Raw genomic sequence first — 17,391 nt, forward strand, 5'->3', positions numbered from 1 at the left:
GTTATCAGCATCACACAAAGTAACTAGAGGCCGTACAGAATTTGGGGTGATGGAAAGTCAGATTTGGAACCGCTGCTCCTGACAGGGCCGGGCCCCTGTGGCCTTGTCCCAGTGGGCTTTGCCTGAAGGATCCTCTGACTGAAGGTAAGAATCTGCTTCAAGCATCAAAAACTCCTCTGGAAACCATGTTCTGAAGAGCATGAACTATTTTATTTTAAAAATTTAGTAGGTTTCACACCCAGCACAGAGACCAGCACGGGGCCTGAACTCACAACCCTGAGATCAAGGCCTGAGTTGAGATCAAGAGTCAGATGTGCAACTGACTGAGCCACCCTGGCATCCCAAACACGAACTATTTTAAATTGTAGCAGAAAGACACTCCAGCTGGATTGACAAAGAATAATTTTTGTGAAGGAGCGAACCATTAGGTTCTTTAAATTTCAGTGATAAAAAGGCATTTCATGATAATTTAACCAACTATTTCTTCTCCCAGTCCACCCCACTGTCTATCTACTCCCTATTCTGTCAGGGTCTGGGTCTTGTCTATGACCCCAGACTGCACTTTCCTTAGAGGGCTGGTGCCCTTTGACCTCTGCACATTGTGCTTTTCTTGGTGAGGTAGGGGAAGGGTCAGCTTTATAGATGGAAATGTGTTCCTTTCCTGGCTGTGGTGTTGTTTGTAAGAAGAAATGTCAGCGTTGAGCTAGGGACAGCCTAGGCATTTAAAAAACCGTTCCGGTGTGGCCTCAGGGAAGTTCGGCCCATTGCAGTGTTTCCCCAGGGCACACGGCCTTCCCGGAGTTCGTATCTGGCAGAGAGGCCATGACACACTGGGAAAGCTGTGGTGGTGGAGAGGCAGAGAGAGTGGACTGTTTTAGAGCTTCCCAGAAGAAAGAGGTGGTAAGACCTGGTGATCATTGGGAGTTTAGTAGAGGACCATATCTTGTTTTTCCTGCGTGTGGCTGTGTGCTACACGGAAGGCATTGCTGTTCCACTGTCTTTTCTCCAAGGCTGTGGGGGCTGCTGAGCACAAGCACAAGGTGACAGGCAGGGAGAATTAGTGGAAAGTACCTGAAAATTTGAATAAGTACGTGTACCAGCCCAAACGTGAGCCACGGACTGGGTAAGTTAAGTCTCACTTGGGCTTTTCCCACAGCCTGCCGTGTCCAGGTCAAGCTACTTGTGGTTTTACTTCATCGGTGCGGTGCAGCCACCTTTAGGGGAAATGGCCAGTGTGGGGCCCTGGTCTTCTGTAGGTCTCTGAGGACAGTGCGATGGTGGGGGGCCTGGAAGCCGTGCCCCTGGAAGAACCTGGGAGGGAATGGTAGGTGGTGGTCTCAAGAGGAGACACCCCACAGGGCGTGGGAGGGACCTCCTTGAGTTTGGGGACCATCCTAGCTCAGGTGGAATAGTTGTTCCTGAGAACAGAATTGAAAGAGACATCAAGATGAGGAAGGGCTGGGCGCCTGGCTGGTTCAGTCAGGTAGGTTTCAGTTCAGGTCCTGATCACTGTTCATGACTTCGAGCCCCACACTGGGCTCTGTGCTGACAATGCAGAGCCTGTACGGGATTCTTTCTTTCTCTCCCTCTCTCTATGCTCCTCCCCTTGTGGTCTCTCTCCCTCAAAAATAAAAAATAAACTTAACAAAAAAAAGGAAGGCCAGACTTCCCAAGAACTAGAGCCATTAAACTTTGAGCCAGCTACCACCAAGCAAAGGGTGCAGCCGTACCCACAGGCCAGAGCGCTGCCGGTCAGGCCCATCAGGAGGGCGCGGGTGGCACCCACTCCTCCATCCTCTCGTCCTCACTTGTCTGCCCGCCCAACACAGACTTCTGCAGCCCTTGCTCTCTGCCATGCTTTGTGCTGTGGGGGACTCCCAGCACCTGGGAATCTTCTGGACGAATAGAGGGGCACTCCCACCCCTGCTACTACAGCATGCTGTGACGCATGTGTTCACAGGAGCAGGCGTGGGAGCGTGGTGGCATAGAGATGGGAATGGCTGAAATTCCGACGTGGGAGAGAGTTGAAGTCTTGCACCCAGAGCTCGACTCTGAAGTGGCAGCTTTTCCTGGTGTCCTCGGGCAGCTCACACAGGCAAGAATGTGACTGTGGGTGGGACGGGCAGTGAACGTGGGCCACTTAGTAAGAGGCACTTGCTCCATAGAGCTGGACTCTATCTGGGATTCTTGGAAGAGTCTGAAGATGAGTTTTCGGAAGCATTACAGATTCTGGCTGTGGATATGTAGACAGACCTGGGGAGAGCATATAATGTAAGAGAACGGGAATCAGTGGTAGGAGTCTGGTAGACATCAGTCCTTCAGTGGTGTGTAGGTGAAGATGGGCATGGGGACAGGGACCGGGAAGGGGTTGAGGAGTGATATCAGGAGCTGTACAGCCGGGAAGGGTGGGGTCCCGGCAGCCACGGAGAGGAGAGGCATCAGGCGCTCCACTGAGCCGTCCGGGAAGGTGAGAGTCAAGTCAGCCATAGGACCCCTGTGTGGAGACAGTGAGGGATGTGCAGAAAGCAGCTGAATTAGTGGGAAGTGGTTCTTCCTCATGTCAAGATGACGTGCTTTGAACACTAAAATCACTGGCAGGGAAAATACCAACATGTGCTAAGTACCTCTGTGTCAAGTTGGGCTCTCCTGGTTTCTCCCCACCTCCACTCACGCCTCTCGCTTTCTGTTCCTACTTTTCCAGATCATCTTTGGTTGTCACTGTATCTTTAAAGGTTCGTCAAAAATTATTTAGACAAGAAACAGCACTGGGGGAATAAAAGAAAAAGGATACAGTGTGGAGGGGTTCCTTTCTTCTGGTTGTTTTCTCATTGGCTCTTCAGACTTTCACGATTAAGGAAGGCAGGTCTGCAGAGGGCGCCAAACCACAGGCGTGTCAGTAACAGGTTAGGTGGGTGGGTGATTATTTTCTCGGGGGCAGTCAATCTCGAACATTGCATTTGTGAGGTGTTTTTTCTGTTCCTGTTTTCATTAAAAAAAAAGTGTCTTGAAAGGTAAATTTTTAGAATGGAGTATCTTTTAACCTTGAAATTCTACAAATTGTTTCTATTTTCTTTTTAACTAAACAGATGGGGGAGATTGGTCCTCTTATGTTCTCTTTTCATAAATATTTTTAAGTCACTTCCTTAATTTTAAGTGAGGAAGAAGCAAGCAGCTGGTCCCACGTTGAGGAGGTGTGTTTGGGAAGTACAGGTGAGTCTTACCCTTGTTTCCCGAAGCCAGCCTCTGGGCCGTCAGAGAGACTGGGCGGGGGTGGGCAGCCGTCCCACGAGTCCGGTTCTCGCTGCTGAAATGATTGGCTGGTGGGAGCCAGGCCGTGTCCTGGGTGCGGGACGTGACACGTCCCTCAGAGAGGCCCAACGCTGGACACAGCTGAGACAGATCTTCATCGGGGGCCAGGTGGGTCCAATTGCTCCACCAGCCTCTGAGGAACAGCCCTGCCGCCACACTCACGCGGGGACTCCGCAGCGGGGCCTCGGAGTAGCCCCGGTGCTGCTGTCCCAGGCCTGTCCCCACGCCACCCCCTGTTCTCTGCGTGAGCCCTGCTCGGGGACAGGTGCATGTTCGGGAGCCCTTCGCTGGGAGCCAGCTCTAGGAGCAGCCGGCGCTGGTGGGAGGTGGGGAAGCCCCCAGGGGACGGGCGGGGCCTGCTGGGTAGTCCTTCCTGGCTTCCGACTCGGAGGGGCCAGAGGTGTTCGTGTGATCATAGCCTGCACCCTGTGCACCTGCATGTGTGGTTCCAGGTGTACCCACGCAGAGGGCTTACACTTTAAGGATGAGCCGGACCTTTGTGGCCTTTCTGGCCTGATGTGTGGAGCGAGTGGGCAATCCAAACCACACCTTTCAAACATGCCAAGAAATCAGGATTGTTTCCTAAACCTCTTTTATCCAGTGATTTTTATAAATCCAGGAACTAATAACCTGTAGAATTTTTCATATTACAAAGGCGGTAACATGTTCCTTGAAGAAAATTTATAACACGGATAATAAGCAGAGAAGAAAAAGTAAAATGCTAATTATATTCCCACTACCCAACGTAGATGACGACTGACAAATTTTAGGTCTGCTTTTTACACGTTAGATCTTTGTAGATAGCTTCTATTAGTGTACAGCAGTTCTGATGGTTTCATAGATTGCATTGTGTCTATACTGTACATACACACATATTTATTATTTTTATTTTCTTATTTTCAATTATTTAGATTCCAGTTAACGTAAAGTGCAATATTGGTTTTAGGAGTAGAATTCAGTGATTTATCCCTTACAAAATGTATTTATTTTTTGAATAAGTTTTTTTAATAACAGTTTTAGATTTACAAGAAAATTGTGAAGATTGTATAAAGAATTCCCATGTTCCCTACACCTAGTTTGCCTTCTCATTAAGATTTTGCATAAGTACAGCATATTTGTTATAATTAACAAACCAGTATTGATACATATTATGAACTAAATTCTATACTTTATTCAGATTTCCCTGGTTTTGACATAATGTTCTTTTTCTGTTCCAGGAATACATCCAGGATGCCATGTTATATTTGGTCATCCTCTCTCCTTAGGCTCCTCTTGACCATGACATTTCTCAGACTTCTCTTGTTTTTGGTAACATTGATGGTTTTGAGAAGTGCTGGTCAGGTGTTTTGCAGAGTGCCCTATGATTGGGATTTGTCTTATTCTTTTCTCATGTTTAGGCTCAGGTTTTGGGTTTTAGGGAGGAAGACCACAGAGGTAAATGCCCTTCTCATCACTTTATGTCAAGGCTATCTATTGTTAACATGGCTCCTCTCTGTGGATGTTGACCTTGATCTGGCCAAGGTGTGGGGGCCAGGTGTCTCCACCGTAAAGTCCCTCTTCTATCTGCTTTCCACACTGGGATCTTTGGAAGGAACTTGCACTTAAGGACTAGGAATTATGCTCCCTCTCCTCAAAGGTGGAGAATCTACATAAAGTATTTGGGAAATTCTTCACAGATTTGTTTCTTTCTCCCATTTATTTATTCATTTTTTTCTTTATAAAAAAGTATGACATTTATTTCAATATCTAGTTTCATTTTCAAAGCAGGTGAACAACTTTTTGTAACTTAAAATTATCAGAAGGGAGGAAAACATTAATAAGCTATTATATACTCTCAGCAAATGAAATTACTGGACTTTGCATTTATAAAAGCCGTGTTTAATAATAAAAAGTTCCAGTTATACTCCTTAACTAATGGAAAGATCCTTTAGCTCTTTATTTCTGATTTTGACACATTTTTCATTTTGACATAATTTACCTTGTTCATCCAATTACTGGTATGATGAACAAAATTTTTCCAAATGCTAAGCATTTCTTTACCACTTATGAATTATGACTTATTGCTTTTTAAGAATTCCTTAAAAGAAATTTGAAATTTTAATTTTCACCATGAACCTGTTTGATCACAAAGTACAGAATATCACTACTAGATAAGTTAAAACAAAGAACGGAATAAAAACACAAAGTTGTCATCTATACAAGGAGCAAATTGTCCGGTAAGACATTCTAACTACTTCCCGTTTCTACTTAGCATAAGAAAGCGTAAACTGGTTCCAGGGTAACACAAGGTTTGGGATTTTTACTGCAAGCTTTAAATCAAGGTGTTATTCTACCCAACAAAACATCTCTAAGAAAATGGCAGTGTTCATAAGTACAAAAATTGTTATATCTGGTAGGTGGTATTCTATATAGTCAATAAGAATTCTTTATAAAATTAGATTTTAAAAAATGCAGAATATCTGATAATTATCTCAAAGGCTAAAATGAAAAAAATGTAGAACACAAAAACAGTCATTAGTTAATATTTGGCTTTGAGAAAGCCAGAAATGATTGTATTCCAAGAAATAAGCAAAAATGATAAAAGATATAATTAATATACTATATGCCTTTTAAGCCAAAGCACACTTTTCACCTTAGGATAGTTTTGATTTTTACATTCTTACCTCCTTTCGTCCAGAACAGGACCCCATTCTAAGCCATTATTTGAGTGGAATTCATAATGTATAGTCATTTCTCTCCACAGGATGTTTTCATTTCAGTATATAAGCTGCAAAATGGCAGATGACTAAGTCCGTTATAAAGAATTTATAGCATAATAAAGGCTAATTTACAACAGCTGTCAACAAACTTCTACACCAAAGCCCAGAAGTTGCAGCGGAAGAGGTCACAACTCACATGACGCTCCTTGTGCTGACTTCGTTGACTACAAATTACTGTCATAAAAGAAACCTTAGTGGGTCCTTCCAAAGCTGCATAGTTTTCCAAATGATTTTCCTCTGGTTACAGTGTTCATTACTTCAATCCTTTTTTAGTCGTTTAGCTTTTGCAGTATTTCTTTATGTTTTTGTTTCTTCTTTTGTTCCTTTTCCCTGGCTTCAAACATCTTCGCCAATTTCCAGGACAGTGCAGCACTTGCTAGAAACAGTGGAGTAAGGGCCAAAATAACTGTTGTAAGGAAGCCATCCGGGTCCTTTGCAGCCCATTCCACAACATACTCAGCTCAGGCCTTTCTATCAAACGTCTTGGTAGCTTCTTATGCTCGAGTAGTTGTTTCCAACTTTGTCCTGCGATTATTAGTGAGCCACTTATAATTTCAGACGACCTTGCTTGTCTTCTTCTTTTGCTCTACCGCACACTTGGGAGAGAAGATTTAAATTCTATATACTCACAGGCCACCAGCCTCGGGGGGCCACACTCAGTCTCCTCTTGGCCTCGGTGAGCACTGTCCCGGAGGGGCTCGGAGAACAGGTGGTCTGGGGAATCCTGGCTCAGTTCGCCCCAGCTCAGTCTGCCAGCACCGCGGCCGCCTCCCCTGGGCACGTGGGCAGAGCAACTGTCCCCCTGCCGCCACCAATCCCCCTGCATCACGGTCGGTCGGGACCTTGGACTCGGACCCCTACTCCTCCCATTTATTTATTCAATCATTTCTTTTACACTTTGGGTTACAGTCCAATACTTTATTTTTTTGCTCACATTTCCAACTTTGGTTCTTGAGAGCTCTTTCCGTTGTTTTGTGTGTCTCTGAATCCTCCCATCATTGTGGATTTTTCTTTTTTAAAGTACTGCCTCACTTAAAAAAAAATTTCTTAGTGTTTATTTAATTTTGAGAGAGAGAGAGAGAGAGAGAACGTAACTGGGGGAGGGCAGAGAGAGAAGGAGACACAGAATCTGAAGCAGGCCCCAGGCTGTCAGCACAGAGTCTGATGCAGAACTCGAACCCACGAACCATGAGATCATGACCTGAGCTGCAGTCAGGTGTTTAACTGATTGAGCCGCCCATGTGCCCCTCACTCTTTGACAACGCAAGGTACTTCAGGCTCATCTGGGTATTTCCTGTCCTGTCATCGAATTTGCTCTTTCTCTACGTAGCCCTACTTCCTTTTACTTGAAAGTGGTGTAGAAACTGAGTGCAAGGCATACTCACTGCTGCTGGGGTGTCATTGCTTCTAGAACATCTTAGCTGGCAAACGAGGAGATACATGTGTGAATGTCTACAAACATTTCTGTTTGTAATTACGTATCTGTATCAAGTTGAACTTGAGCTTGTACTGTCTCAGACTCCATCCACCACTGCAGGGACCGTCCCAGTCTTCTCCTGATTCTCCTTCTGTGCCAACAGTGAGGACACTGGTTCCCGCCACCCACCCCTGTTTACTTAATCATTGAACTTCAGGGTCTGTGAGCAGCCAGCAGTGTCAGGATTGCTAGTCTGCACTACTGGGGGGCGGGCAGCTCTATCCCCTAGAGCAGAGGCTTCCCTCATTTCCCAAGTGATTGGGGTCAGCGCCCTTCCCCGGGCACTGCAGTGAGAGGATTTCCCAGCAGTACCAGCACAGACTCTTCTGTCTTCCTAGGGTCCCCTGCCTCCCTGTTGATGTTTTGTTAAACTTGCATTCACAGAGATTCATCTTTGTGCTGTGAAGTTTGTTAGGTTTCAGTAGACTCTTAGAGTCAAGTGTCCACAGTTGGAACAACATATTGAGAAGTTTCCCTGCTCTACAGAATTTTGTGCTTTACCTATTCAAGCCTCCCTCCCCTCTGCTCGGACCCCTAGCAGCCACTGATCTCTGTTTTTGCCTTTTCCAGAGTTTTTGGACTGGATTCTTTTACTTAGTACTCTTCATTTAAGAATGACTTATTTCAAATACTGTGATAACAGCCCTGCTCTGCTCAGCGGCCCGTCCTGCCCACTGATTGCGCTGACTGGCCCTCTGGGGCCTGTAGAGACACCATGCCGAGCTGGAAGCCCATGGGTACTGTTTGCATGTTACCTGCAAGGCAGTGCTGTGCATTAGACCTGCCCGTGCAAGGTGTTCTTTTCTTACACGAGGCCCACGGAGTGTCTATTGAGGTGTTTCCAAGCGAAAATGGCACTGGGCCTGTTTGGATGGTGTCCCTTCATGTGGCTCCAAGATGTGCACAGTTTAGAAGAACTGGAGCGACAAAGCACTTTTGTGATCAGTGGGTTCTCTCTCACCTTCCACCTTCCTCATAAGTAGGCATTCTCTGTGTCTTCGCGTCTCAGTAGGTGACCTCTGTCTAGTCATTTAGATGGAATCACTGGGCCATGCTGTTCCTTGTAGGCCCTGGGGCAGGATGAGGATGGGGTCTAACACTGGGAGCGGCCTTCATGAGATGTCGTTGCGAGTCCTGATGTCACTTCACTCAGCTGCTGCTCTGTGTTGGGTGGAGGGGACGGAGGGAGGGTGCGCCGCGGCAGGGGTGGAGGGCTCCGCAGCAGTTCACACCCCCCAGGACTGGGTGTTGAGTCCTAGATGTCATCTGTCATCCCCAAGTCCTGGCCAACTGTTTTGACCTTTTGACTTGAGAAAAATTAATCCCAAATTGCCCTTCAGTTGCCATTGTGCTACTCAGAGGAGGCTGTGGAAACCGCACCTGTCTCACACCGGGAGAGGAAGGCGCATTGTGGGAGGCCTCGGGATGCAGCAAACTTGTCTTGCTTCTCCTAGTCTCCACTGACCTGCTGACAGTAATGTTTCTTGTCACCTTTCTTACTAATTCTCTCTGAAAAGAATCTCGTCCCATTCCACTGAAGTCTTTCTGTTTTTTCTTTTTTTTCCATAATATTTTATTGTCAAATTGTTTTCCATACAACACCCAGTGCTCTTCCCCTCAAGTGCCCTCCACCATCGCCACCACCTGTCTTCCCCCCTCCCCCCTCCCCCCCAACCCCCAGTTCATTCTCAGCTTCCACTGAAGTCTTTCTGTTTGTCTTCCATTCTCACGTATGACCTGCTCGTAATTAGCTTTCTCCTCTTCCTCCTCTTTGTGTTTTAGACTATGGTGGTTTCTCCTGCATCTTAGTATCCTAGTGTTTTACATCAAATGGTGGAATTTCAGGTGTCTGTGAGCTGTTTTACTATTTTAATACAAACAAGAGAATGCCGGTGACAAGCACAAGTTAAAATGGATGGCAAAGAAGGGAAGAATTGTTTTTAATGAAATCTTGTGAAAGATAAAACAGCCTTATCCTGAATGTGTGGGAATCAGAAAGAGAGAGGGAGGGGGCTTGGGGTAAATGAGGCTTTTGTGGGGCAAGAATTTGAGAATTTATTACCTTGCTTGTTTATATACTCTGTTGAACACCTGCTGTGGGTTGAGTACGTGAGATAAAATTTTCTCAGAGCACCCCACACATCCAAGTTATTCTTTGTCCCTGGAGCTGCAGGACAGCCAAGAAGGAAGAGCTAAAAATGCAGTCATAAAATTGAAAATATATCAAGAGTTCCCTCAGAGAATCAGGCCCAGGGATATGTCCTTAGCATACACAAAAGGAAGCAGAATGTTCTCAAAACTTTGGGGAGTGGGGGCCCTGAAGCGTTACCAGGAGGCTGTTACTAATTTGCATGATAATATTCTCTCCTTAGGGACTTCCAGGGAATGGAATACTGTATTTCACTTGTGTTTGTGAAAATCTTCGGATAAATGCTTACTGTGACATTACAGTTTAAGGTGCACATCATTGCTCACAGCATTCCACTAGGCACGGAGCACGTCACCCATGTTTCTCTTGTGCAAACCTGCTAGTGTGTCACCTTCAGGTTTCTACTGCGTGTGGCCAGCAGGGCCTCGGTCCAACCTGCCAACCCTAGACAAAGGAAGGGGCTCATCATCATTTCTTCACTGCATGCTGCTCGTTAGCCCTGCCTACTGGATGCATGGTGGCATTTCACCTTGTCCTGTAGTGTGTTGTCAGCAGAACCCATAATACAGCTGTGAATGAGGCTGTGGAGATTCGAAAGAAGGAAAATAAATTTGGAGAGTTGATTTCCACACTTGTGTACTGTGTGGTCCTGCTTTACGCAATTGTACTGAACTCTGGTTCTTGCTTGATATTTTAACTCTGGTTGATAGAGAGGAAAATTGGGGTTGGACTTTAAGTTCTACATTAGCCTGAAGTGAATCACAGAATTGACTTCCATCAGTGTGGTCGTGGCCTCCACTGGGTGTGCAGGTTTACTGGGGAGACGCAGGACGTGCGTGTTGGTGCTGTCCTGTTTCTGTGCCTGGAGGAAGCATCCTTGGGCTGCACCCCAGGACCCAACAGCTTTGACAAAGATCCTAAAGGCACATTACTGTAGGCTTTCACCAGAGGCGCTGCTGGCCAGCCCTGGACGTGGTCACAGAAGGCAAAGGCCTGCTCGGGGCCATCTGCCTGCAGCCCCCTGCTGTGGGAGCTGCTTGTGATCGCCTCTCCCTGGCAGCCACTTGCTCTCGTGTCCCCTCACTCCCTCCTTCCTCTCCCCTTCTTGCCTTTACAGATGTCATCCACTCCCACCCCAGCACCGAGGTTTTCCCTCCAGAATTCATAGCTGTCCTGTCTCTTCTGGAGCTCACACTTCCCCAGCAGGCTCGGTGTCATCTCCTGAATGTCTTGGTCCTTCACCCTCCACTGAACTGAGCCAGGCCCTTGCCTCCTCCTCCTCCTTGCTCTCTTCTGTCCCTCCACCTCATGAATCCCTCTGTTGTTGAGTTAGAGCCATACCATCACCTTGACCCCAACCTCTTCCTCCTTTCTAGCCCAAACAGTCCACCTGTTCTCTGCTCCCTCCTTCTGGCCATGTGTGTCTTCTCTGATGCTGAGGAGCTGCATAGCCCTTACCCCTCCCTCCAGAGCTTGTGAGCTGTGTTGTGGCTTTACTTCCTGCGTCTGCTCACTGTGGGGTGTCCCCTGGATAGCGCTGAGCCCTGTGCATGCCCAAGCCGTGTACCGTAGGGTGCCCTCTGTCATGGGAGGTCTCCATGGAATGCCTGTCCCTATCCAGAGCTAGTCCACCTCTTCTCCCTGCCTTTTCATACCTACTTCCTCCAAGTCACTTTCTGATGTCCCTCAGCTGGATGTACTAGAGTTTCCTGATATGCCTGCCTGTCAGAGTGGGAATCCCTTGTATCAGTTGGTGAGTAGTACAGAACACACCACCCCAAAACTTAAAGCCGTAATCCTTTCTTATTTTTTGGGCTCTCAGCTGCTTTAGGCTGGGACTGCCAGGGGGTATCTGCCCATATGTCTCTCCTCTTCCTCCTGGAACCCACAGGCTGGCACAGGCATGTCCTTCTCATAGTGATGGCAGAGGAGGGAGGGGGAAGTGCAGATACACCAGGCCATTTGAGGCTCGGAACCAGTAAATACTGCTGCTCCACCTTCCTGAAGTGCCAAAGCAAGTCATGCAGCGAAGCTGGAATCCAGGGGTAGGGCTTGTAGGCCTTGAGAGGGATTTCAGAGGCCATGCCTAGAAGGTGGGTGAAGAGTCAGGTCATGAGGGTGCCTGGGGGGCTCAGTCCACTGAGCATCCGACTCTTGATTCAGTTCAGGCCATGGTCTGACGGTTCATGAGATCGAGCCCCATACCTGGCTCTGCACTGACGACGTGGAGCCTGCTTGGGCTTCTGTCTCTCTGCATCTCCCCCGCTCTCTCATGCACGCACGCGTGCTGTCTCTCTCTCTCTCTCTCTCTCTCTCTCTCTCTCTCTCTCTCTCTCTCTCTCTCTCTCAAAGTAAATACATTTTAAAGAGAAAAAGAATCGGGTCATTCTCAGCCCCTACTGCGTCTGTCCTCGTTGCTGTCCCAGTGGCAGCTCCTGTTTACTGTCACTTACTTGGTGAGCCTCTCTCATACGTCAGGCTGTCATGGAGCTTCCATTCGGATGAGAGAAGATGAGCAACACAAGATAGAGACGGTGCTGCTTTTAGACATGCTGAGTGCTGTGGAGGAGGATGGAGGTCAGTCCCTTGTCCTCTGACTGTTCTCTGACCCTCTGAGCCATCTGCAGACCCAGGTCACCCCCTTGTCCTCATGGGCAGGGATGCGTCTGTCCTCCATTTCTCTGTTGTCCCTGAGGCGGCATAGGACACTTGTGAGAGTTGTAGCTGCTGTTTATTGGATGCCGCTGGTGTGCCAGTATTACTCAGCCCCGCCCTTAATATCCCTAAGGACCCTGCATCCGGCCATAGTTTGTCCACCTTTACGGGTGAAATCACGGAGGCCTGGAGGTTAGGAAGGACTTCAGAGTCATGAGCGGGCATGCTGCCTCTCTCCTGGCTTCTCCTCCCTTTTCTGCTGTGCTCTCTGGCTCTTCCTTCTCCTCTCACTGCACAGCTCAGAAATGACATCATCCAAGCCGGAGTAGACTCAGGAACACATGCTTTCAAATTAAGTGTGCTTTCGTTTTTCAGCTTAGTATTTTTTTTCTTTTGATGATGATTTTCTTTTAAAGTCTACTTATTTATTTTGAGAAAAAGAGCACACAAAAGTGGAGGAAGGGCAGAGAGGGAGAGAGATAGAATCCCAAGCAGGTTCTGTGCTGTCAGCACAGAGCCCAATGTGGGGTTTGATCCCATAAACTGCAAGACCATAACCTGTGCCAAAACCAAGAGTCAGATGCTCAACCAACTAAGCCAGTCAGGCACTCCTAATTCTTATAGATGTACAAAGAAAAATGACTGGAAATAGGGATGGTATCTCTGAGTGAAGAGGTCCTTTGTATTATTTTCTTGTTGTGATTTTCTATATTTTCTAGGCTTTTATGATATGAAAAATCTCCAATAATAGTTTAAGTAAACAGGTGCAGAGAGAATGTATAGTTTGTCCACAGCCACCTGCTGGTTTCTAGAACCTTCTATTCCTAAACAAGAGCTTTTTCCAATACTTAACATTGAATTTTCAGTGTTCGGTGCTATCATTTCCATTTTCTTATCACTGCAGAGCCCAGCTCGTTACTCTTCAGCAGAGTGCAAAGAAGGGATGCTTCCATTTTGGAAAAGGCTAATCTGTTGGGAGGGGGAGCAAGCTCTGACCTGCAACCCACCCCTCCTGTCCTTTTCTCCCCTTTCCTCGGCTCTCAACCAGCCTCACTGCTCTCCAGTACCCTGGAGGGAGGCAGCCAGGACTCTGGTACAGATGGGAAGCATCTGTTTGTTAATTTGCATGAGATGCACAGCTGGGAATCCAGAAAGACTGAGGCTGGGAATGGGAGTCAAGTAGGAATGCGACCTTCCAAGGGAATGAGGACAGAGTCCGGCTCTTGGAGTTGGGAGGTTGGGGTGGGAATGGTACAGGATGGTCCAGGCCAGAGGGCGGTGGCTCCACTGTGGATCTGAAAAGGAAACAACTTGTGTTTTAACATGAAGTCAGAGTCCATGGGGGTGATGGGGGCCTGGAAAGGCTCTGTGCTCTTGGGTGCTGGAGTCCAGGTTTGGGGGTGCCTGGCTGCTCTTGCGAGAACTGTGCCATAGGCAAGGCCACTCACAGGCTCCATGCAAGCTCGAGCCAGGGCAGCGAGAAGGAAGGACTCTGAAGAAAGTGGTGGGCCTGGCAGCTTCAGAGCCAGTAAAGGCCGTTGCGCCCGGTGCTGCGATGGAGGCAGGCTGTGTTCCGTGGGATCCCGTTTTGATTCCTGCCCGTTTCTCCAAGTCAAGTGTCTAACCCCCTTTTGATTCTATGAACCACCTGCACTCCTTTCACTAAGCCAGGGCTAGCTGAGTGTTTTCTGTAAATAGGGTTCCTTAGACCCCTAGGCTCTGTCACACCTCTTGAACTCCGCTGTTGCAGGACCAAAGCAGCTATACAGATGTGAGTAGGTCGGTGGGCTGCACTCCAATAACATTGTTTTTATTTTCACATTTTTTAAATTAATAGTTTATTACCAAGTTGGTTTCCATATAACACCCAGTGCTCTTCCCCACAAATACCCCTCTTCATGACCATCACCCCTCTTACCCTTCTCCCCCTCCCTCTTCAGCTGTCAGTTTGTTCTCAGCGTTCAAAAGTCTCTCATGATTTGCCTCACTCCCTCTCCCCGGCTCTTCCCCCCCTTTCCCCTTCCCATGGTCCCCTGTCAGGTTTCTCCTGTTAGACCTATGAGTGACAACATATGGTATCTGTCCTTCTCTGCCTGACTTATTTCACTTAGCATGACTCCCTCGAGGTCCATCCACTTTCCTACAAATGGCCAGATTTCATTCTTTCTCATTGCCATGTAGTACTCCATTGTATAGATAAACCACATCTTCTTGATCCATTCGTCAGTTGATGAACGTTTAGGCTCTTTCCATGATTTGGCTATTGTTGACAGTGCTGCTATGAACATTGGGGTACATGTGCTCCTGTGCATCAGCACTTCTGTATCCCTTGGGTAAATCCCTAGCAGTGCTATTGCTGGGTCGTAAGGGAGTTCTACTGATAGTTTTTTGAGAAACATCCACACTGTTTTCCCGAGCGGCTGCACCAGTTTACATTCCCACCAACAGTGTAGGAGGGTGCCCGACTCTCCACATCCTCGCCAGCATTGATTTGTTCATCTTAGCCACTCTGACCAGTGTGAGGTGGTATTCTCCAAAGAGGACATCCAGATGGCCAACAGGCACATGAAATGATGCTCAGCATCACTCAGCATCAGGGAAATACCGATCCAATAATATTTTATTTACCAAAATGTAGGGCCCTGTTGTGCCTGCCCCTGAGTAAGCCACTCCTTTTATGCTGGAATCTATGAGAACTCCGTCCTTTCTCTGACCTCCAGGCAGCTTGATGGACTCCAGCTCTCATGGTAGGAGAGAGTTAAAATGAGGGAAAGAACATTCATCCAGGTAGCTGTGCTTCTCCTGAACCTCTGTTCTGATATGTGCACCCATCTCAGGACAGATCCACAGGAGGCAGGCAGTGCTGAGAGCAGAGAGGTCACATTGGCAAAACGGTCTGCAATCAGATAGTGTGAAAGAACTGAGCATATTTAAGTTGAAGAAGAATAAACATGAATTCCCTCCTTGGTCATGAGTGATACTTCTATCGGGGCTGGTGTGCATCCCACAGCCGGGTGGCTCACGCGGGAGTCACGCCTCTTTGGAAACAGGTGTAGCTCCTTCAGGCACGGAACTTTGTCCCAGCTTATAGCTGCGCCTCTAAGCCACAAAACAAGAGTAGCTGGTGGGCTTGTGGTGGAGGGTAGAGGGGACTCCCAATGGTTTTAAGCAAATTTGCTTTCTTCCAGGATTCCTGCCTTCCAGACCTAGAATGTGGGAGGATTTGAAAGAACGAAACCTTGCCCTTGGATTGTATGGGGTTAGACACAGGGATGCCCAGCAGAAAGCAGGCTGTTCTCACACTTACAATTGGCCCATTAATCATGGCCTGGGTAGAGGAAGCCAAGTGTTGGGCCTTCTGAGCTGCGGATGTTGTCTGCTGATTCTAAGTATCTAAATGGTTCTTTTTTTTATGAAGTTAAATTTTATTTATTTATTTTTTAAGTAGTCTCTTGTCAAATTGGTTTCCATACAACACCCAGTGCTCTTCCCCACAAGTGCCCTCCTCCATCACCACCACCTCTTTTCCCCTCCCCCTTCCCCTTCAACCCTCGGTTTGTTTTCAGTATTCAGTGGTCTCTCAGGTTTTGCGTCCCTCTCTCTCCCCAACTCTCTATCCCTCTTCCCCTCCCCCTGGTCCTCCATTAGGTTTCTCCTGTTCTCCTGTTAGACCTATGAGTGCAAACATATGGTATCATAACACTGAAGACCAAATGGTCCTGAGATACTAGAAGGTGCTAAGCAATGCATTGTTTGCTTGGCTGTAGCAGAGGACAGGAAAAGATGCGAGAATAACATAAATTTACCTGAATGAGATTATAAAGGAAAAAACTATTTTCAGGAGGAAATAGTGATGAGATTCCCTGTGTGGTCTCAGAAAGTGGGTGGTTGTTTGTTTATGTGTACATGCACGGAGATGTTATGGTTAAAATATGTCAAAATAACAAAATGGAAAATATTAGATTAAACAAACTTGATACAGTTCTCATGACAGGAAGAACTCTCAGTATCTTTAGCACCTAATATACATGGGAATTTTGTTTATAAAAAATTGTATTTATTTTAAGTAATCTCTGTGCGAATGTGGGGGCTCCCATCCATCCCCAAGATCAGGAGTTTGCCTGCTCTTCCAGCTGAGCCAGACAGGCACCCCGACGTTTTAACTTCTCAGAGAGTGACGTCGGGGCACAGGATGTTCCAAACGCAACTGGACCAGAGCTTCTCACCACACTGGCTCCTACTCAACACATTTGGGAAACTTTCTACCTGATCAGCTGTGTTAGGGATGTGGTCCTGGAGTTTCGGCATTAGCAGGAACTTGTTAGAACTGAAGATTCTCAGGCTCTGCCCCACATCTACTAAGTCGGAAACTGAGAATGGGACTGGGAATCCATATTTTAACAAGTCTCTGGTGCTCAAGACTGAGAACTTTTAGGCTGGTTACCGTCTACATCTTTACTGTAAGTCTATGGTTTAGTTTCTTCTCCTCCACTGAGGTAACATGTGAAGGATTGCATTTCAAGTCATTTGGCAAAGATCAGTTGTAGGACCTGTCTTAAGAAGAGAGTATGACCTTTGCAGCAGTGAAGGTTGTGAGAAGTCCTGCAGAGGAGAATCCTGTTAAATTTCAGCTTACATTTTTCAAATGTGTCTGACTCTCAACCCTTTCTGAATAGTACTTACTAACATACCAGGACATGTGTCCTACAGGGCATTATTGGCAGTTGGAGGTTGATAATTCCTGAGGTGACTTTTACTCTGATACAGTTTTAAATCCTTTTTATTGGTTCTGTCATTTTATCTACTGATAATTGTTTATATTTCTGAGGGATTAGTTGTGAAAAGTCTATTTTCATTCATGATTTTATCTATTTGGGTCCTTTCTCTTTTCTTTTTGAAACATCTGGCTAGGGATTTATCAATTTTGTTTATTTTTTCAAAAAACCAGATCTTAAGTTTCACTGATACGTTCTACTATTTTTTTTTTAATTCTATATTGCTTATTTCTGCTCTGATCTTCTTCTGCTGGCTTTGGGGTTTCT

The 17,391-nt window shown here is 46.8% G+C and overlaps 1 protein-coding gene and 1 pseudogene across 1 annotated transcript in view; one reads left to right on the forward strand and one right to left on the reverse strand.

Moving 5' to 3' along the window:
- The window catches only part of LOC115304168 (receptor-type tyrosine-protein phosphatase N2-like), a 333,289-nt gene that overhangs the window by 51,081 nt on the left and 264,817 nt on the right, over positions 1-17,391 (forward strand). The gene's annotated exons all lie outside the window — the stretch shown is intronic.
- Positions 6,327-6,894, reverse strand: LOC115285090 (annotated as a pseudogene).

Source organism: Suricata suricatta, chromosome 2, assembly GCF_006229205.1.
Source record: "Suricata suricatta isolate VVHF042 chromosome 2, meerkat_22Aug2017_6uvM2_HiC, whole genome shotgun sequence".
Lineage (NCBI taxonomy): Eukaryota > Metazoa > Chordata > Mammalia > Carnivora > Herpestidae > Suricata > Suricata suricatta.